General features: G+C 40.0%; 1 protein-coding gene and 1 non-coding gene across 2 annotated transcripts in view; both read right to left on the reverse strand.

Moving 5' to 3' along the window:
• Window positions 1–23,014, reverse strand: part of Cacnb2 (calcium voltage-gated channel auxiliary subunit beta 2) — a 350,607-nt gene that overhangs the window by 253,426 nt on the left and 74,167 nt on the right. The gene's annotated exons all lie outside the window — the stretch shown is intronic.
• On the reverse strand, window positions 4,070–4,176 carry LOC123455177. Its single transcript, XR_006633732.1, has one exon. It is a non-coding gene; the product is annotated as a U6 spliceosomal RNA (small nuclear RNA).

The following is a 23,014-nucleotide window of genomic DNA, read 5'->3' on the forward strand; positions in this document are numbered from 1 at the left end:
GCGTAAGAACCACACCAAAGCAGCCTAGGGGAGAAAAAGCCCCCCCCCCCAAAAAAAAAAACCAGAAAAATACACACTTTTACTAAAAAGTGAGGTGTATAAGAAGTTAAAACAGCAGCAGAGAAGTAGGAGAGACCCAGGGCATCCAGGGCCCACACAGGCCAGCAGAAGCAGCTCCAGCAGCAGCGGCACCAGGTCCACAGGACCACAGCGGCCAGGCTCGGCTTGAGCTGCAGAAAAAGCCAGGTGAGGGGATTTTCCACTCACACCAGAGCTCTTCACACACTCAAGAAACATGAAGGGAGAACGGCAGTGAACAATGGAGGGGCAGATCATAAGGTAGAGGATCACGTGGACGAGAGAGAGCTAGAGCCACCATTGACAGCCACCCCCCCACCGCCAGTGCCCAGCTCCAGTGGACAGAACAGTGGTCCAGTGACCCAGCCAGTCTACTTGAGCCCACAGTGCACCAAAGAGGGACCCAAGCAGCAGCGCAGCATAACTGACACCAAAATCATCCCAAAAGGTAACTGGGATTACACCAGGTCAGTACCCGCCTAATAAAACTGGTATATAGCCCTGAACTGGAAGTGCTAATTGCACCTTCCATATCAGGATAAATTACATGTTAAATCTGATGGATGGTCAGATTTGCCATTCTTAAATAAGCTATATTTTGGGCTTGTTATTTGTTGCTTTTTGATTTATAGTGGCTTTGTTTCCTCTTCTGTTATACATTAGGAAAGGGTCTCACTTGGTCACAAGCTGACTTGGAGCCCTCAACAGGTCAGAAATCTTAGCCTCCTTGTCAGGATTAAGGGTGTGGGTAGGACACCACACACCCTAAGGGACAGTGACTTTGTTAGAGGATCTGGTTGTCATAATACCTACTCTTGCATAAATACTCTGCGCTGTTTGTCATCGAATGTGTACATTGTTTAGTGAAATTTTAGAATCTATCTGTATTTTGTTCCACTCAGCCTACTTGAATACTCTCATAGCAGGCAAACCCAACACCTAGGTTCACTTTTGTAGATAATCTGAGAGTCTTAAGAGCCACACCTAGCACCTTAAGCTCCTATCCTGAAGAGATATAACATCAGATTGATTGATATATCTAATAATAACTAGAAAATCCAAGCATTAAATTCATCCAAACTGCAAAAAAATATTTTACTTATATATTTGCAAGCAGAGAGAACGAGAAAGCAGACAGAGAGGTCGTGCATGCCAAGGCCTCAAGCCACTGCAAATGACCTCTAGACACATGCTCCACTCTGTGTGTTTGGCTTACATGGGTACTGGGGAATAAAACCCAGGTTGTTAGGCTCTGCACCTTAACCACTGACCATCTCTCCAGCCCCAGAAAGTTTATTAATGTCAAAACAAACACAAAACAAAACAAAACAAGAGGTCTCCAAAGAGCATTCTACCCTATAGGCTTTTGTGCAGCAGCATTAAAAATGAGCATATTCACTAGGCGTGGTAGTGCACGCCTTTAATCCCAGCACTCGGGAGGCAGAGGCAGGAGGATTGTAGTGAGTTAGAGGCCACCCTGAAGTTACATAGTGAATTCCAGGTCTGCCTGAGCTAGTGAGACTCTACCTTAAAAAACAAACAAAATAAGCACATTCTTAACAATTGTAAAACATCAAGGTAATTGTATTACAAGAATTCACTTAGTATTCTTTTTTCTTTTCTTTTTTTTTTTTTTTTTTACAAAAATTCAATTATACTAAATGAAGTTTCAGTTGTTCATTCACAAAATGTTGGGTGACTTTTTATTACTGATAAGCGTCTTTGATAATATATGATTTTAAAGTGATGTAGAGTTATTTCTTTTATCTTATACCAATATTAAATATTACATATGTAGGAGATGCTGGCTACATAATTTAGTTCATAGTTCACATAAACAAAGTTCAATATAAATTAATTAATATTAATGTCATATAAACATAGTTTATCAATAACAATAAATTATTTTTGAAACAAAAACTAATGATGATTAGAATCCAATTTAAATGGTTTCATGTATCCATGAGTCACGCATATGGTATATGTATATAATTGACAGCAAAACATCAAGCATTTCTGAGCTGTCAGTGGGATTGATGAGTCATTTATGTGACACAATTCAAAGAAAATAAGTTTACAGTGCATGGAAAGCCAAATTTTGAGACACATTTCACATTATATCCAATGTAATTTTTAAAAAATATTTTTGGTTATTTTTATTTATTTACTTGAGAGAGACAGAGAGAGAAAGAGGCAGATACAGAATGGGTGTGCCAGGGCCTCAAGCCACTACAAAAGAACTCCAGATGCATGTGCCCCCTTGTGCATCTGGCTTACATGAGTCCTGGGGAATTGAGCCTAACCAGAGTCCTTAGACTTCACAGGCAAGCGCTTAACTGCTAAACCATCTCTCCAGCCCCCAATGTACTTTTTAACGTCCATATATTTCACTTTTCATTTATCTCATTTGAAATATTTCCACAAATATTTTAGTGTCCCCAAAACTTTGGTGCTACTTGAAAACTATTCAGTAAGTGCCAACTATCATAATTATCACAAGCTCAAAACTGACAGCAATTCTTTACTAGCATCTGCCTGGTCCATACCTCCCCTCTCACTTGAGAATTATTCTCCTTTGAATAAAATCAGGACCCAAATAAGGTTCACACATTCCACTTTGTGTCAGAGATCTTTATTCAGCCAATTCTATGCCTCTGCTCTTCATTGTTCACTGTGTAATATGGCTGTGACCAAAAGTGCTCACGTATTTTACAGGACTTCGCATCATTCAGAGTTTGTATTTCTATGTGGTGGTTTACTGTAGCTCAGTGTAGATTGCTATTTAGATCTAGCAGTCAGATGAGGTTTTGGTTTGAGACTGGCAGGACACCTCACAGGTGTGCTGCGTCCTCAGACCAGCAGCGCCAGGCTTTTGCTTTCGCTGTGATCTCAGCAGCTACGGTGCTGCTGCCGAGAGCCAGTAAGTCAAGAAAGGAGTGGGGAAGCGAGTCTCTGATCCTTTCTTCAATTCACCAGTTGAAATACTTCTATAAAGACAAATTATTCCAACACATCCAGGCAATGACAGATTTTAAAAGTGAATTTCTAAATTTTTGATAAATATACAAAATATAGTCCATGACTCTGGGTTGGCATCAGTGGCAGAAACAAACACTGTACTAGAGAATAAGGCATCATTTAACAATAATTTTACTTCTTTTAGTGAGTATATTAGGGTGTTTTCTGTGTTGCCTGTGTGTGCTGCGTGTGTACGTATGTGTGTGGTATGCTGTGGTATGCATGTACAGGTCAGAGGACAACCTTGGGTTGTAGGCCCTCATCTTCCACTGGCTTGAGACAGGGCCCCTCTTGTTGTTTTAACACTGTATGTGCCGGGCAAGCTGGTCCATGCGTTTCAAGATTTTCCTAACTCTGCCTCCTATTGCCATAAGTGCATTAGGATTCAACGTGTGTGTGCTACTTGTGTCTTGCTTTAGATGGTTTCCAGGGTTCTGAACTCCAGTCATAATGCTTGTACAGAAATCCTTTCAACCACTGAACCATGACCCCTGCCCCTCAAGGTCTATTAAAATGCTTTTCCATACTCAGGAGCACAATCTTCCTTTCACTATCACTTTATTCTTGTGAATGAAGTAAGGGATTCTGTAGACAAAGCCATAGTTCCAAGCACACGCAGGGTAGGTGTGGTGCTGGCATAAGTGAAAATCAGTCTTCACCTCATACATTTGTACTACTTGGCCCTGGGATGAATTTGCATACTTGTTCTGGCAAATAAGCACAAACATGTGTTAGGCTGAAAGTTCTTATGACTTGAAGAGGATGAAGGCCATCTTTGGAAAAAGCTGTTATAAGAGGCCACAGGGCATCCTGGCTTTCCTTGTATTCTCCCTCTTCTGTCCTGAGCCCCTAACTAGAGCAGGAAGGCCAGCCAGACAAAACTGCTCTATCCTCATCAAAGTCAACTTCTATTATTAGCCACTTTTCTCTTGCTGTGACAAAATAGCTGACTGAAGTTTATTTTGGCTTATACTTTGATATGGAATGCTTCACGAATTTGCGTGTCGTTTTTGCTCAAGGGCCATGTGAATCTTCTCTGTATTGTTCCATTTTTAGTATATGTGCTGCTGAAGGGAGCACTTATAGTTTAATAAAAAACAGTCTATTACAGAGACTGGGAGGTATGGTGGCTTAAACAACTTGGGCCATGCGTTAGAAGCTTGCTGGGCAACTCATTCACATCTTGGCAGATCAAGAAGCAGACAGTATGGGCTGGAGAAATGGCTTAGTGGTTAAGGCACCTGCATCCAAAGTCAAAGGACCCAGATTCAAGTCCCCAGGACCCATGTAAGCCAGATGTACAAGGTGGATCTAGAGTTTTTTGGAATGGCTAGAGGCCCTGGAATAACAATTCTCTCTCTCTCTCTCTCTCTCTCTCTCTCTCTCTCTCTCTCTCTCTCTCTGCATCTTTCTCTCTCTCTCAAATAGATAAATAACAATTTTTTTTTGGTATATAAAAAGAAGAAGAAAGCAAGACCAGAAGCAGGCTGAGGCTATAACCCTCAGAGGTCTACTTCCAGTGTCCTATACTTACCAGTTTGGTCCTATGTCCCAAAGGCTCTATAGCAACCCAAGCACATCATCACCACCAGCTGGAGACCCAGTGTCTAGTATAAATAAGCCTTTGGGGGTACATTTCAGATCCAAAACATAACACCTCTATGTCACAAATAAGATTATATGCAGTGTCCTGTAAAATCTGAACTTCATCCCTTTGGGATCCTTTTAATTGAAGAAATAAACATAAAATGACACCCAGTAATTACAGAAAAGGGGCCATGATTAAAAGCAAATATGGTCAGGGGTAAGCTGGAAAAGATTATGTATGATAGTAGTCATAGTTGGCAGAGATAAGATGAGCAATGGTGAGAAGCTATTGCACGTTAGGGAAATTAGAACTATGAGAGTGGCCAGAAGCCAATACCTGCATTTCCTTAATGTCTCTACTTTCCAAAGGATGGTAAGCTAATGTACAGGTGATAAACAGCCGGCAGCACCTCTAGCCTGTCTTCTATGCTAGTTCACACTTGTCCTTGACAACCTGCTCTGGGCTGTAAGCTAGGGCCAAGGCCAGGAAAAGTATTTTCTAATAATTATACTTGAGAGCTAGCCTTTTGAAAATGCCCTTTCTGAGAAGGTCACATTTCTTTTCCAACAGTACTAGGAAACTATATTATCAGGTCATCTGATTCTCTCCCATTTTTCACCACCAGCTAAAATTGCTTCTTTTTCTTCACCCTTGAACAATGACGGATAAGTCATTTTACCTTCCAGATAAAAGAGGCACAAGTTATAGTCAGCAACTCCTTGAAATTTACTTGTCTTCCTCCAAGGACAGCAGTGGAAATTTGTAGCTCTGGATTGAGTGGGTGGAAGTATTGCCAACAGGAGACAAGGTTCAGGCAGATACACGACCTGGTGAAATGCAGACCGACTGAAAGTAGTGGTTCCCGCACCCCCCCTGCAGAGTGACAAAGTTGTACAGAAAGAAGTTAGTGTCCTTTGGGATCTAAAATTTGAAGAATCTTTCACTAATTCAAAGGGATTGAATTAGATTCTATCTTACCTAATGAATAGGCTAGTTAGCTGAATTAATTAGTCCAATAATAATATCACTCTGGTAGTGATAAAAATGGCTTCAGGTTTCAGTGAGACAAATTCTACCACAGAGTTTACATTTGGTACAGATGAGTCAACTAAGAAATACTATTTATATTGAATTGGTAATGACATATTAAACTGCAGAGGGCCTAGCTCAGGCTTTTACCAACATAGCTCCTATATGCACTGAATCCTGTATCCATTAGAATCTAATTGCCCTCCAATATTCAGAATGTCCTGTAAAATGTAACATGGACAGTGAATATATCAGACATGACCTAGCATGATATCAACAACATAATGGACTCTTCATACCTATAAGGAAAACATATTCAAAACTGTGGCAAACAAGGAGGGGGCCGTTGGAGATATACATGGAAATGCAGTTCCTGAGAACAAGAAAAGTTTTAGGTATGAGCTGGACTTGGTTCCCTGACTCGTCATCCCCACTTCCTTAAATTCAGCACACAGGCCTCCTTGATGTTTCTGAACACACTAGATACATTTTGTTATGGTTTGAGCATGGAATGTTCTCCATAGACTCACTTGGCCCCAGCTGGTGAGGCTATTTTTGGAGGTTCTGGAGACATTAGGAAGAAGTGGGTTTAGAGGTGTGTCTTTGGAAGCTATATCTCCTCCTAAGCTCCTCTCTCTCTCTCTCTCTGTCTCCCCCCCACATTCCTACCTAATATACTAGCAGGTAAAGAATTTCCTCCTGCTGCTACGATATTATTATGCAAGCACAAGCACTCCAGAACGTGGGCTGAACCCACTGAAACCAATCCTTCTTCCCCTAAGTTGTTTTTATCAAATAACTTGGTAACAAGGACACAGCAGCAACAATAACTTATATAGACTTTCTCAATGGGCCTTTGCAAAGGTGTTTCCTCAGTGAAGAAGTTTCTCCCTCTAAGTATCTGTGTGACTTAGTTTCCACATCCAGTTTTGCTCAAATGTGATGTTCTCCCAGAGGACACCTTTAGAATTTCCCACTTAAGACTGAAAACAATGGTGTCTTATCAAGATATCCATTTTCTTACTTACTATAACATTTACAAGCAAGAGCCGTATGGCTTATTCATGGCATTATTTGTAGCAGTAAGCTCCAAATAAAGCATAAACCCCGTGGATGCAGGGAATTTTATGGATTACGCAAAGGGAGAAAGGAAGATGTGTTAAGCCATGTATCTCACAGACTGGGCATGTTCTAAGTAACTGTCTGTTTAATAAATGCATGAAGAAGGACATGACTCTGAAGATTCTGTGTACTGACCAGGAAGGCTCTCTCTCTGGGCCATGGCCGACTTGCAACAAGTAAGTCAACAAGGCAAAGGAAGGCATTCACAGAACCGCCATTCTGAGTGTCATTCCTGTTGTCATTCGCCTGCGTTAAAGGAAGGCATTCACAGTGCCGCCATTCTGTGTGGGTGTTCATGTTCTCATTCACCCTGTCACCTAGGCAGCAACCAGCAGCTCACTGTTTATATATGCTTGGTTTTAATGAACACTTCATCAAGATCTTTGTCTGGAACTTGGAGAGGCTAAGGAATAGCTGAGTTTCATATAATAAACTTCTTTAAATTACATGGGGGGGCTCTGAGAGCAAAGGAAAGTACCATGGCATGGCTCTCTATCTTTCTCCTCTCATCAACTTTAAATAACAGAATAGGATTTGTTACTGGTTTGGTACACAAGATCCTAGTTTTTAAAAATACTTTTATGAAAACCCACATGTTTTTACAGCGCTGAGGTAGAGGCACTCTAGAGCTGGGTCACTGCTGTCACGATCCAGCCCCAGCAGCAGTCATGGACCTGCACTAGTAGGGTATGTACACTGGAAACAGAGTTGCTATTTATTTTTGTTTTGCTTAAGACAAAGGGAATTAAAGATGTATGGGAAAACCTCTTCTGACAAACAATAACAGACAGAAATGCAGATTAAAAAAAATCAGCAAATCATTTCAGATTATCAAGGAAACACTAAAAAATGACCATGACCGGGGATCACAAAGGTGCATGTGGCCAGGAGCGCAGCTGCACACAGCCCAGGCTTATGAGCATCAAAAACTGACCAGAAGCTGGCCGTGGTGGCGCACGCCTTTAATCCCAGCGCTCTGGAGGCAGAGGCAGAGGCAGGAGGATTGCTGCGAGTTTAAGGCCACCCTGAGGCTACATAGTGAACTCCTGGTCAGCCTGGGACAGAGTGATACCCTACCTCGAAAAACCAAAAAAAAAATAAATAAATAAAAAAATAAAAAGATCCAGAGCTGGGGAGACAGCTCCATGAGAAAAGCACTTGCATAATGACCTGAATTCAGGCCCCCAGGGCCCCTGTAAAATCCCAACTATGTGAACACCTATGAGGTCCCAGCCTGAAGAAAGATGGGGAGTAGAAGTAGGAGAATTCCTAGAAGCTCGCAGGCCAGTCAGCCTGTCATATACATCGGTGACCAGCCAGAGACCCTGCATCAAACAAGGTTGAGGGGAGGACCAGGACCCCCAGTTCTCTGTCCACCTGTGTGCATAGCATGTGTCCACCTGCAGTCTCTCGCACACCAAGAAATTTCTTTTGCTGTTTGTTTTGCAAAGGAGGGTCTCACTGTAGTCCAGAATTTTTTAAAAAGAATTGATTCAAGAAATGAGCAATAAATACCCACTTTGCCCCAACATTCAGCTATTATTTGAAGCGCAGGTGGCTCTTACATACCAACATGGCCTTGTAAGGCTCAACAAGTATGAGGTAGAGAGACACAGTACAGAAAGGGGTTTTATTGTGTCTCAAACCTATTTCCATAGTGCTGGATTCATGGCAGACAATCCTTAAATCACAAACAAGATAAAAAGTTACACGGTGAAAGCACGTAGGTACATACACCCATGAACGATTACAGTAGGTTCTTTCATAAGACTTTTCCTGTCACCTCTAAAGCAAAATCGTTTTGTTTTTTTTTTTAAGAGAAAAGGCTCAGGTGAGTTTGTGCCCTCTTTTTTATTGAAAGTGGTTTTGTGTTCACTTAAAATCCTTTGCCAATCCTCAGATTAGTCCTCAAAATGTCTGATTCTCAGGGGCCTTTGAGCTCTGAACTTTTGGAGTGAGGCCAACATCCAAGCAGAGCGCCTTGCCTCATTGTCAGAGTGATTATGAAAATCTGGAGCAAACCAATTCTCCTGACTGAGATGAACGTGCTGGGCTTCAAGCATGGTAAAACCCAGACCACAGATGAAGTAATCCACTCTAGGCTACTTCTGACTTGCTTCTTTCGGAGTCACTGCTGTCTTGAGAGGGAACACTAGATGTCACTGCTCCCATGAAATGCCTTAACTCTAACTTAAGTATGAATTCAGTAAACCTTTTACCGTCTTAAATTTTCACATCGAAAGATTAGCACCTCACAGCCAATGAGGCCCAAGAATTTTTATTTTAATTACTACTATTAAATTCTATCTTCCTCTTATTCTGGTACAGGTAGATTATCCTGAGTAGATGAGGACACAGGACATTCAGCCAGAGAACACAGACAGCTGTGCCATAGCTACCATAACTAGACTCTTCCTTGTTTTCATAGAAGTGGCCACAATTTCAAGTCCCTAAGTCTGTCCCTCTCACATCTTCTGCCCTGAACTCTCACTATGATCCAACCTCTTGAGGGTTACAGGCTAATCCAGAAAGGTGATGATAGATGGTCTTCCTGACCGGGGTTTGTCATGTTGGCCAACTGTTATACATTCTTTCTACTACTTCTTGAGATAAGTGAAAATGGATGCTGACTTAGAAGACTGACGTCACTCTAATCCATGCTTTCAAGTCAGTTCTAAGATGCTGGAAAAGCTTTTTTGAAAAACAAATTTTAAATAAGGTAATGAAAATTGAGCTTTGGGTACCTTTTAGAAGGCTGAGTGTACCCACTCAAATAATCAAAAGATGTGGGTCATACAAATAACAGTACAGGTGTCAACAATGGCCCAGGAGCAAGCTCTTGGGAAGTCCTCTCTATGCTGGCGTGCACTAAAAGGAATGATAGAGAGACGATCTCTTCAGTTTGCTTCACTCCTATATGTAGTTAAAGAGTTGTGCTTCCTCAGTTTATGGTTTTCAAAAATAAAAGACCTAGCACATCAAGTATTCATAGGACACTGACAGATACATATTTATTTTGTTTAACTGAAAACAAAATGAACTTTTAAATTGAAATTTACTCCTTTGTAGTAAAAGAAATCACTTCTGATATATCATAAGTTCATAACAAGAAAATTTAAATTATAAAGGATATTTCATGAAGGCATATATTAAAGAGTTGATAGTGAACTTTGAAAATAACCAACCTTAACACTAATCATGTTTTTATGTATTTTCAGATACCCAACCTCTAATTAGAAAATAATGTGACATGAATAATGAATGAGGAAGTTTATTTGGTATAGGAAATTATATTTTTATAAGTAGCTATGTGAAGTAAGAGTTCTTTTAAAAATCATAAATAACCTGAGGAAATTATCAGGAATTTATCTCCTAATATATTTAATATGCAGCCTTTTGTATACTTAGCAAATCCTACCAGAAAAATGTTATGTGTTTCTTGAATAAAAAATGTTGGAAAAAGCAGAATTATTCGCATTTCATTGCAAATAGCCTATATCTACTTGCTAGATAAATCTAGTACATGATTTACTGTTTTAAAATAAAATATGAAATTAATAAAGACAAAGATTGCTTGCACATGTTAATGGATTGGAGATGACATGTAGGAGATTAATCTCAATAATGCAGACAAAAATCCAGAAGTCTCATGGAAAGCATTATCATGTCTTTAGTATCCAAAGAATTGGTTTTTTTGTTTGCATTTGTTTCAGTTGTACAATTTGAGTAATAATGGCTTTATTTTCTAAGATAGTCACAGGGGTCATTACCCACCTTGAAGTGTAGCCTCCCAATAGTGTCTGCAGGATTCTTGCTAATCTACTCTGATGTTAGGGCCAGAGGTGTCAGGGCTATGAGACTCATGATAGAGAATTTCATAACATGTTTGTCAGAAAAAAATTAAGTTTCTCTGATAAACATAATGACAAAGTAAGTTTTTAAGATAGTCAACCTCCAAAAATGTTTTGTATCTTACTATAGAGAAAAGTATGTAAGTATCGTTAGTGTAGTCAAGTTTTCAGGAATGCCAATGATACCAAAAAGGAAACAATCCTTAAGAGTAAAATATGATCCTTATTAAAAAGGCATTCTAAGCAATTATAATTAATCCATATTACAAAAATTTATAGTACTAGGAAATAAATATGGGAAACTCAGCAGCCATGGGTAAAGAATGACATGGATCCCTAGAATGACTTTTAAGTTTTATCTAATAAGCCATATGCAGAAATACATGAACAGTAGCATTAAGTAGCCAGCATGTATCGGTCCATTAGTATGTGATATAACACTTAGTATTTTATGTGCATTAAAAAAGTAAAAGCACAGAGTCATGTGAAATAAACTACTCTTGTCATCTCCACTTCACAGAAAACAAGTCCACTAGTGTTTAGAGAAGTTAACTAAATCCTCTTCCTAATTTTTGACCACCAAAACCGAGCTGACGAGATGGTTCTATGAGCTAATGGTGGTGTGTTTCCATTGTAAGTAGCCTGGAAAACATATTTTTGTGTATGTATGATTACAGTGCTGTGGATCAGATAATGTTCCCACCACATGCCCCATTGCAATTTCACTCACAAAGGTGGCTTTGAATGTTTGTTATGTGTTGCTGAAAACACACCAATATTATTTAAAACTTTTCAATGAGCATCTAATTCACTTAAGTGTTTTGCTTGTAGAATAATTTACATTATGGAATTAAGTGAGGAAACTTATTGAAAAATAGTACCTTTTGAGTACAGAAAATTTAACGTTGATCTCAACCATGACCTCCAGGCATTATAAAGCAAAGCAGGGAGCTGGAGAGATGGGTCAGCATGGCATGGCCATTCTCTCTCTCTCAATCTCTCTCTCTCTGCTTACAAACAATTAAATAAAATTAAAATAAAGAAGTCTCAACCTCTTATGAACAAATATAAGGCCAATTTGCAGGTTCTAAAAGACAACCAACCATCTGTTTGGTCCTAGCAAAGCTGTTTATAGTTGTGTAGCATTATATTGTGCATGCTCTCAAAAAGTGAAGACACTGCAAATTACCTGGTCCCTCTTCAACCAGAGGAAACCAAGGTAAAAAGCAACTCCCAAAGTCTACCACTCCTCCAGCCTCCAAGAGGAAACAGCCCCAAAGGCCTCCGCTGTGTGAGATCAGATACCTTTTTTTATGTGTGTCTTGTGGTCTGCCAAGGACCAAACAAGAAGGAACTAGGACTTTTAGTTTTTGAAACATGGTCCTACCTCAGCATCTTGACCACTGGGATTACAGACAAGTGCTGTCATGTCTAGCTCTAGAAATAAATCTTGGACACACTGCTTTTTTTTTTTTTTTTTTTTTTTTTTTAATGGCATGCAGCTGCATGAGGCCAGCATAATCACTTGCAGAGGTAGGATCCTCTATTTTCTTACTTTCCTCTATTCTCTGTCACAAACCTACAACCTAACAAATTCTAGCATCCAGTGTCTCTCTCTCTCTCTCTCTCTCTCTCACACACACACACACACACACACACACACACATATATATACTATGGAGACACAAAGGCTCCATCTTACATTCTCACTTTGAAGCCAACTCTTCTTACTTTCAATCCAAAGTTTTAAGTGTTGGTATCTGGGGAAGGACATCGAGGTTGTTATTTTATTTTATCCACTCTATTTTAAGCTTCATAAACAAACTTGAAAATAAAAGCCAAATAGGCATTTGGTACATGGTAGATTTGCTCTCACAGATTTAAGAGAAAGAGGAATTATTTTTCAAGTTATCCTAGAACAATTTATTATCTAACTAGAAAACAAAATAAGATTATTCCCTGACAAAGTAACAAGAAAAAAAAAACCTTTAAGACTTCATGAGTAAATACAGAATATTTTTATGTCTTTACAGTATTAGGGAAAGATTTCTTACAAGATAAGAAATGAAAATAATTAAAGAAAAAAATGCTAAAGTTGAATATATTGTAATTTAGAACTTATTAATCAGAAATATGGTAGATAAACAATTTATAAACTAGGAATACCTGTTTACAACACCAATAGGATTACTGTAAGAATATATAAACACACAAACGCATACAAAGACCAAACAACATAATATATGGCAGAAGATATAAAAGTAAAGTATAAAGCAAAAGAGAATTAACCAAGAAAACCTTTGAGTCTGATGTTAACAGGTATGGCAAGGACACAAGGGAATGAGAACTTATGTGCTGCAGGTGGGGAAGGAAAAATGTTCCAAGAATTTGGAAGAATAATTTTATACAATCTAATTAGTTAAAATAAGCACAGTCGAACAACTCAGCCACTACACCCCAAGGTGCTCCAAATATAGGGCACCCCACCAGTCAACTGAGGCAAATGAGTTCCTGGTGGGACTGAGCTGTCTGTCTACTCAGATGTGCAGGCATGGGCAGCTGGCACAGGTGTGAGCAGTCTGCCAAAATGGTGTTTTCACTTATACAGTATCTTAGGAAAGGCTGGCAAAGCAGTGCCCTAGGGAAATGCATATACATTGATACTGCACTTGGGTTTTCACAGTATCTTTGTTGGTAATGCAAGGAGAAAGAAGAGAAGAGAAGAATGCGTGAGGGGGAGACAAATAGGAAGGGGAGGGAGGGAAGGAGGAGAGGATGAAGGAAGGGAGTAAGGGAGGGAGGCTAGCTTAAATGTCCATCAAAATAAGATGCCATAAATAAGTTGTGCTGTGTCCACACAATAGAAAATTACCATACCAATTGAAAATGAATGAACATTATAGATGAACAAGAGGAGTGCTCGAAGAAACATGCTACAGCATTCTATTACTTGTATAAAGCTAAAACATTTAGTAGGAAAACTTATATGAACGCTCGCTCTATGTTATATGCAAATATAGTTAAAGTATTTTTTTTCTTTTCTGGGTGTTTCAAGGTAGGGTTTCTTTGTAGCCCAGCCTGATCTAGAATTCACTATGTCTCAGGGTGGCCTTGAACTCAAGGTGATCCCCCTACCTCTGCCTCCCAAGTGCTGGGATTAAAGGCGTTTGCCACCACACCCAGCTAGTAAAAGTATTTTTTTTAAAATATTTTTTGTTTATTTTTATTTTATTTATTTGAGAGTGACAGACACAGAGAGAGAAAGAGCCTGGGGGGGGGGGGAGGAACGGGGGCGCCAGGGCTTCCAGCCACTGCAAACAAACTCCAGACGCATGCACCCCCCCTTGTGCATCTGGCTAACGTGGGTCCTGTGGAATCTAGCCTCGAACTGGGGTCCTTAGGCTTCACAGGCAAGCGCTTTACCACTAAGCCACCTCTCCAGCCCAAAAGTGTTTTTAAACCATGAAGGTGGTTTAAGGAATTGAAGGTAGTGCTTTCTTCCAGTGAGAGGAGTGTAACACAGAGAGAAGCAGTTGGCAACAAGAATGAACCTGGCTTAGGAAGTTGACACATATATAATTATTTGAATATTTTTGGTATCATTTTAAACTTTTATTGACATTTTTATGCATGCACATACTGTATTTTAATCATAATTCCCTCCTAGTTCCTTCCCTCATGCCACTTTCCACTGGTGCAAGATAATTTGAAAAACTAGAAGTAGTCAGGCTACTTCCTAATAAACGTCTACAGGAGGAACAGGGGAGTATGCAGTTCAAAGACCAGGGTTTCATAGATGCCAGGTTCACGTACAGTGTCTCAGTCTGGCTCCTCACACTTCAAAACCTAAGCTGTCCGCTGCCTTCTGTCTCCCATGTGGTCGGACGTCCTCTGTCCTCTTTCTCCCTTCACTCACCTTGTCCTCTATTTCCTATCTTCCACAAGCTCCATAGCTGCGCCTGCACCTCAATTCATCAGGAGCATCGATGACACTAATGAAAGCTGATGTTTACAGTGAGACAGCCAGTCTTCATCTACTGCAGCCATTTGGGAGGCAATGCAAATATCATGATGTCGGGCCAACTGGAGGAAACCAGTGCCGGGGGCCTGACCTTGAGGTTTCTAGCCTGCCTCTGCCCCGACTCTCTCATCTCTCATTCCTGAACTGCTCCAATTTGGATGTGAGCAAACGCCCCGCCCCTGCCAAGCTTCCCAGCACAATGGACTGTGTGCCCCCAAACTATGAGATAAGTAAAGCCTGCATTCCTTAATTTGCCTCTTTCAAATATTTTACAACAGTGAGAGAAAAGTAACTGGCCATACCATGTGGGCCATTGTCAGTGTGGAACGTGGTGTGTCATTTGGTGTTCACAATACTATAGTAAAGCCTATTTATGCACAAGTTCATGGAAATTTACAAAGACTGAGAAACTTGTCCAGAGGCAAGCAGCTATGAATCAGAAGACCCATACTACCACCTCACATGCTCTGAAGCCAAAAACAATACCTATCAACTCTCTTGTCCTAGAATTCAGCTTGCAGAATGTACATTTACTGACAGAGTGTTTTCTTAGCATGTTCAAGACCGAAGGCGTGATAACCAGCTCTGAATATATATAATATATTAAGGTTATTTAAAAGCATTTAAATTCCCTGATCATTATGAAAATTAATAGAGAATAAAAATTAATGGTCTTACTTATAAGTTTTGAATTCTTTTTATTTTTTTGAGGTGAGCACAACACACTGGCTGTTTTTTACTTTTTTTAATGCAAGAGAGACAGAGAGACAGAAAGAGAATTAGCATGCCAGGGCCTCCAGATATAATCGAACTCCAGAACATGCACCACCTTGTGCACATGTACAACCTTGTATGCTTGCATCACCTTGTACATCTGGCTTACATGAGACCTGGAGAGTTGAACATGGGTCCTTAGGCTTTGCAGGCTAGTGTCTTAACCCCTAAGTTTAGAATTCTTAATAATAACATACAAAACTTGCTATGTTTGATGCTGACAGCAAATCTGGGAGGTAGAGTTATTTATCATCAGATCTCAGACAAGGACACTGAGGTTAAGAGATAAGTGCAGCCCAAAGTTATACACAGTTCAGAGCCAGCATTCAAACTCAGGTCTTACCTATAACCATTAATCCCAGATTTTTAACTGTATATGACACATGTAATTGCCTTTACAAATCCACACCCACAACAACCTCTGCCAACTCCTAAGGTCTATGGGAGGAAGAAATTCTTCATATTGTTTACAGAGGATTATAAAACAATGCCATGCAGTTCCCTCAGTCAGTAAGCATGCAATTCATTGTAAGGATAAAAGTGTTATGTGTACACACACACACACACACACACACACACACACACACACACACACACCTTTTCTCTATTTGGGAGCTGCATTTTCCCTGTGACAAACTTAGAATGGCTAAACTCTGTGTATAGTCATCTGCTTGGATGTATTTTAAAATGACCTAAAGCACAGATTACTCATTTGGCAGGTCACAGCCCCGTCAAGCTTCCAAGTGGAGCCCCAGAAATGTAGTCTTGGTGGGATGGCAGTCTGCTTTTAAAGTGAGAAAGTTTCTCCTCCTGGAAATCTAAAGGGGATCTTTCTTCAACTTTAGCATAGCTTCTCTGAGAGAACAGCTTGATTCCCTGGTAGCATTAAGAAGATGTTGTTTCTTTTTTCCTTTTCATTTCAAAAGCTGGACATTGACCAAAGTGCCTCTGATTTTTTGTCAATGACAAGATGGTTTCTTCTTATTTGAATATTCAAATTAATGTAATATTTTTAACTTCAAAAATAGGTCTTATTAAAAATTAATGATTTGGGACCTAGAGAGATGGCTTAGTGGTTAAGGTACTTGCCTGCAAATCCTAAGGACACATATTCAACTATTCAGGTCCCACATGAGCCTGACGCAAAAGATCACACATGTACACAAGAGGCACACATGTCTGGAGTTTGACTGCAGTGGCTGGAGGCCCTGGCATGCCAATTCTCTCTGTCTCTCTCACTCTCTATTTCTTTGGTTCTCTTTCTCATAAAAAATTAACTATTTTGGTGCGTGCGTGTGTGCGTGTGTGTGTGTGTGTGCGTGTGTGTGTGTGTGTGTGTGTCTGTAAGCACAACATGCCATGCCATACACATGGAGGTCAGAGGACAACCCTGGCTGCCAGTCCTTCCCTCCTGCCTCATGTTGTTCACTGCTAAGAATGCCTGGCTGGCCCATGGACTTCCGAGGCTCTGCTGTCTCTGCCTCCCATCTTAGGTAGGAGGTCTGGGATTACAGATGCTCCCTGTTGTGTCTGGCTTTCTGTGGGGTCTAGGGATCCAAATGTGGGTTATTAAATCACTTTACCCACTGAGGAACCTCCCTCGTCTCCAAAAAGATCTTTTTAATACCCTGGTGTCACATGTTAGGTAAGCATTATACCACTGAGCAACAACTCTGGCCCCAAAACTCTGGCTGTGAAAACTTTTTCTCAGACGATGCACTGTTTATCTCATTAAATCTGTCTAAAGAAATATTCAGCACATCAAGGGCTGGAGGAAGTTAATAGTTTGGGAGACATTAATTTCTAAGATTAACTAAAGAAAATATCATGCTACCTTTAAAACAAATTTTTGTTGAAGTTGAGACATATAATTCATGGATAAAGCCCTTACCTAACACACAAGGCCCTCAGTCCCACCTCTACAATACAAAGAGAAAAGAGAAGAGAGGAAGGAGAGAGAGAGAGAGAGAGAGAGGAGAGGGAAGACAGATGAGAGAAAGGAGAGAGTAAAGAGAAAGTAGAGACAGAAGATAGAGGAGGGGAGAGAGGAAGAGAAAAAAGGGGGGGAGGAGAGAAGAAAGGAGAGAATAGAGAGATAAAAGAAACAAAAATCAACAGAACATGATGGTTCTAATTAAAACAATGAATTAACAAGATGTGAAAAATAGCCAGTTTGAGAATACTACATATAAATATTTAAATCTTTGATATATATAGTCAGCTCACCAACTCAGTAAATCATATACTTATAAGAAGTCTGTAATGTGTTTACAAAATTTCAAATCGATTCCTTCATTGTCAGTATAATAAGCTCAAAATTACCCCAAACTTGGGTGTCAACTCAAAAATCCAGGATCTTGGTGAAAAGCAAGCATTAACATCTGGAAAAATATATCCCTGTTTCTATTTCCTGCTATAAAAGTTGAAAACAGGCAGAGTTAAGAGAAGGCTTCTCCAGAAAGTTAATCATTTGTAAGTTAAAACAGAAAGCCCCCAAAGAACACACCCATGTCATTGAGAACATCTTTAGTTCTTTATGAAATTGGTCTTCCCCAAGGCAAACAATCAAAAAAAATAAGCCATATTTTTGTTACTGCAATGGAAGTGATTGTTTGGCAGGCAGTTCTTGTACGCAGTCCATGCTGAGCTGCTGCGCATGAGCTCAGCCCACAACCCGCAGACGGGGGTAAGCAGCTCCGCAGGGCCGAGGGGCATAGCCAATCCAGAGCACATCAGGTTAAGGTTTGCAGTCTGTAGTTTAGGTCCTGTTTAAAAGCTTTTTGCTTATTTTTATTTATTTATTTGAGAGCAACAGACAGAGAGAGAAAGAGGCAGAGAGAGAGAAGGGGCATGCCAGGGCCTCCAGCCACTGCAAACGAACTCCAGCTGCATGCATCACCTTGTGCATCTGGCTAACATGGGTCCTGGGGAATCAAGCCTTGAACCAGGGTCCTTAGGCTTCACAGGCAAGCTCTTAACCATTAAGCCATCTCTCCAGCCCTAGTTCCTGTTTAAATATGGATGTTTTCTAATTGAGACACAATGATTTTACAGTCATTCAATGAAACAAGGATGCACGCTGTGGAATACCAAATGGAATTTAACATCACCCTAGATTCATATGCAAATGTTGATTAATTCCTGAGAATTCTTCCGAATTTGGGTTTAGGCTTACTCTCTGTAAGTATAGGATCTTCTATGACTTAGAACATATTTGCAAAAGTAAATGTAAGTAAGTAGCTTAGATAATTAGAAATGGACTTCAGACCTTCTGCAGGTTTAGCTCCAGACTATGAAAATTCGATGAATGGGGCACTGAGTGGTCACCTTCTCATTGCTGAGACAGAATACTTGATCAGAAGCAGCTTACGGAAGGCTGATTTCTGCTTCCAGTTTTGAGGGGAAGTGTCCTATGGTTTAGAAAGCATGGCAGAGGCAGACAGCTGGCGGTACATGTTCATATCAGCAGGATGAAGTAAAAAGCTAAAGAGGACCAAGCAGGGCTGGACTCCAATACCTCAAAGGTGGCCTTCAGTGACAGATTTCTTCCAGCAAGGCTCCAACTCCTAAAGGTTCTGCAAACTTCCCAGTCCAAACAGTGTTCCCAATGGGGAACCAAGTATTAAACACATGCATCTATGGGGCACATTTTATAGTCATATCACTACCTGGTGATCAAGCAATGAGCAATAAAGATTAAGGAACACCAACAGAGCCATGAAGAGAACTGTCAATGAAAACAGCCCTTTTGAAGTTCATAAATGACATATATTTACATACCTGGGACTCAGTATTTGTGTTAACCTGGTGTTTTATAGTGCTTTTACTACAAAGATGCATGTAATATTTGTATCTCTTAAAAATCCATGGTTTAGGGCTGGAGAGATGGCTTAGCGGTTAAGCGCTTGCCTGTGAAGCCTAAGGACCCCGGTTCGAGGCTCGGTTCCCCAGGTCCCACGTTAGCCAGATGCACAAGGGGGTGCAGGCATCTGGAGTTCGTTTGCAGAGGCTGGAAGCCCTGGTGCGCCCATTCTCTCTCTCTCTCTCCCTCTATCTGTCTTTCTCTCTGTGTCTGTCACTCTCAAATAAATAAATAAAAATAAAAAAAAAATCCATGGTTTAAAAAGGAGCCTTAAAGTTTTAGCAAGCAGTAACACAAGCAGTGTCAACTTGTACTAGGCCAAATTTGACATCAAAACTCTAGAAACAAGATAGCAAAATCAGGTTGGGCAGATGGCTCAGCAGTTAAAAGTGCTTGCTTGCAAAGCCTGCTGGCTTGGGTTCAATTATCCCATGTCCATGTAAAGACAAATGCACAGAGTGGTGCACGTGTCTTAAGTTTATTTTCAGCAGAAAAGCACCTGGCATGCCCATGTATGTGCTCCCTCTCTCTCCCCTTCCAAATGAATACAAAGAAACTTTTTTTTTTAATATTTCTTTTGTTCATTTTTTATTTATTTATTTGAGAGCGACAGACACAGAGAGAAAGACAGATAGAGGGAGAGAGATAGAATGGGCGCGCCAGGGCTTCCAGCCACTGCAAACAAATTCCAGACGCGTGCGCCCCCTTGTGCATCTGGCTAACGTGGGACCTGGGGAACCGAGCCTTGAACCGGGGTCCTTAGGCTTCACAGGCAAGTGCTTAACCGCTAAGTCATCTCTCCAGCCCTGAATACAAAGAAACTTTATTAAGGTAGCAAAACCCATGAGTTTTGACTATTTAACATGTGAGTCACGCATATGTTCTCTACATACTTAGACAGCAGCTGCTACCACCTATGGTCACATCACTGTGAATAGCCATGCTTAGTACTTTATAAATCCCATTTAATTCTCACAGTAACTATATGAGACGTATGAGCATTATTATTCCCATTACATAAATAAGAAAACTGAACTTCTCAATGATGCACAGGCAAGATGCTTATATTCAAGTCAGTTTGATTCAAGGGATCATGTTTCTTATCAGTGTGAGACAACTATCTTGTTAATAATGTACCCTGAAAGGTAAGGTCATAACATTTACATTTATGGGTGGAAAACAGAAAAACACAGTACAGCAAAAACAGACTTAAGATCTACAAATTAGTATAAATTTAGAATACAGAATGAAAGCCTAATTTATTTCTACTAAAGTATAAGGAATCCAGCATTTTGCCATTAATAGGTATTTAATAATTATTCAACAAACTGCTCAAGAGTTAAAATGACTTAACATAGAAATTAGACAATTAATTTAATTAACATAGAAAGTAGAGTACAAAATATCCATGTGTTCAGAACTAATCCCATGTATATTCATTCAATCCACAAGGGGCTTTGAGGGCTGACCATGAATCAGGCTCTGAATGGGAAAGAGTAAACAGAATAGGTAATGCACCTGCTCTCATGGAGCTTATGACATACATCTTTCATACCAGAAATTAAATGATTTACTTAAGGTCATATCAAATGTCCAGCAACCATTGCAGAGCAGAAATTCTGAGCCTTATTATGGTATCAACTTTGAGGAGACCTTAAGTCTTATAGAGATGCTATTAAAGAAAACAACTATTCCATCTGTCAGTCAAAACAACATTTTGGCTGGAAAGATGGCTTAGCGGTAAAGGTATTTGCCTGCCAAGCCTAATGACCAGGGGTTTGGTTCCCCAGTACTCATGTAAAGCCAGATGAACAAAGGGGCATATGCATCTGGAGTTTGTTTGCAGTGGCTAGACACCCTGGCATGCCCATTTTCTCTCCCTCTCTCTTTCTCTCTCTGTGCTTGCAAATAAATAAATAAAACAAAACAATTTTTATGGCATTAATGCTTCAAATAGTCTGGTTAACAAATACAGTGCACATCTGTGGGTAGTTTTAGGTCCCAGTGCCATGCACTAACTGGTGTTTAATGGTGATGGTTTACCTTGTGTTATACTTTATTGGTTAATGCATAATCCATATGCTTCATTATAAGTCAGTTGTGAAAAGCATAAATGATACTTCTAACAAACATTTACATGTGGCAGCCCCATACACACCATAGCAACTGAAAGAAATTGATGAAAAGGTTTGGTTTCTATAGTAACTATCACATGGACCATCTGTAAGCCAAACCGTAGCAACGGGAGCGAGATGAGCACTTTCAAAATCTGCAGTGATCCCTTTGTCTAGTTAAACATACTGTTCCAATTTAATACTTTCTACTATCAGAATAAGCTGCTTTCATTTGCATTTCACAATAGGAGTGATTTTTTGTTTGAATGAGCTTGTTTTTATTGAAGCTTATGAATCTAACCTTTACAAAAATGACTGTATTTTCCTACTCAAACTTCCATGGATAAATGAATAAGCCCAAATACAATGGATACTTGGCAAAAGCCATGAAACATGGATTTTGAAAAATTATATTTCAAAAGACATATTTTATAAAATGCTATTATAAAACTACAATCCTGTTTATTTAGTGACCTCTACTTCAACAGCTTGCTTTTCATAATAGCCGTCACTAGCAAAAGGGAGAGGAGAGAAATTACAGCACAATTACTTGTTCCTTCTTCATTACCATATATGTCATTGTGCCGCTCACTCAACCGTCTGCTAACATGATCGATGACCACGTACATGGAGCTTAACGCTCTCTGTTATGAACCCATGCACATATGCATGTGTGCATGTACTGCTGATAATTTATTTATGTTTCCTCCTACTAACTCATCTCTTTATGAAGGTACTAGTTGCACTACATAGAAAAAATAATCAACATTTGATATGCCTTAAATATTATCTTTATAAGAAATGCTTTTCTGAGCTCTTTTATGGTATTTTACTTAGAGGATACACACAGGAACAAAAGCTGAAAAAAATCAACATGTAAAAATGGATTATCATCATCAGAGGAATAAAAGTCTTTTTGGTCACTGGCCACACTTCAGGCTATGCATGCCAGGCTTTGTGAGGCTGCCAGGCTTCATGGGCCCGCCCAGCTGATCCTCAACTAGCCTGTGGTGACACTCAGCTACAATTTCTACCTTCCAAGCTTCTTCCCTACCACGTCTTCTTCAAGTCACATGCATAGAATACAGAAGGAACCAGCTTTCCCTGGAGAACTGTGGGTAGGTGCTATGACATCTCTGGTGTCCCCTCTGTACCCAGTAACTGTGCAGACTGTCCCTGAAGCTTGCTGTAGCACTGTGCCTTCAAAGGATGACTGGCAGAAGCATTAGGATCAACCAAAGAAGGGTGGGTGACAACTCAGGATCCGGGGAACAGAGCTATCCAAACAAAATGCTAGCAATCAGACTCCAGTGCACAGTGTCAGTTTGGACCTCCAGAAAGAAAATTTCAGTGTAAAACATGCAGATTACAAAGACAATGCTTTGTAAAACAGACAGCTAAAGCAAAGAACTGGCTATTTCTAGAAGCTACAACATTGCAGGGGGAAGTTACTGCTCTGGCATAACACAGAGCAGATAAACATCCCAAAATAGAAATGTGAGAGGGATTCTGGAGCCATGACACTTGTACAACCTTCTCAATTCATTCTACTTGGCT

This window comes from Jaculus jaculus, chromosome 15, assembly GCF_020740685.1.
Source record: "Jaculus jaculus isolate mJacJac1 chromosome 15, mJacJac1.mat.Y.cur, whole genome shotgun sequence".
In the NCBI taxonomy this organism is placed as follows: Eukaryota; Metazoa; Chordata; class Mammalia; order Rodentia; family Dipodidae; genus Jaculus; species Jaculus jaculus.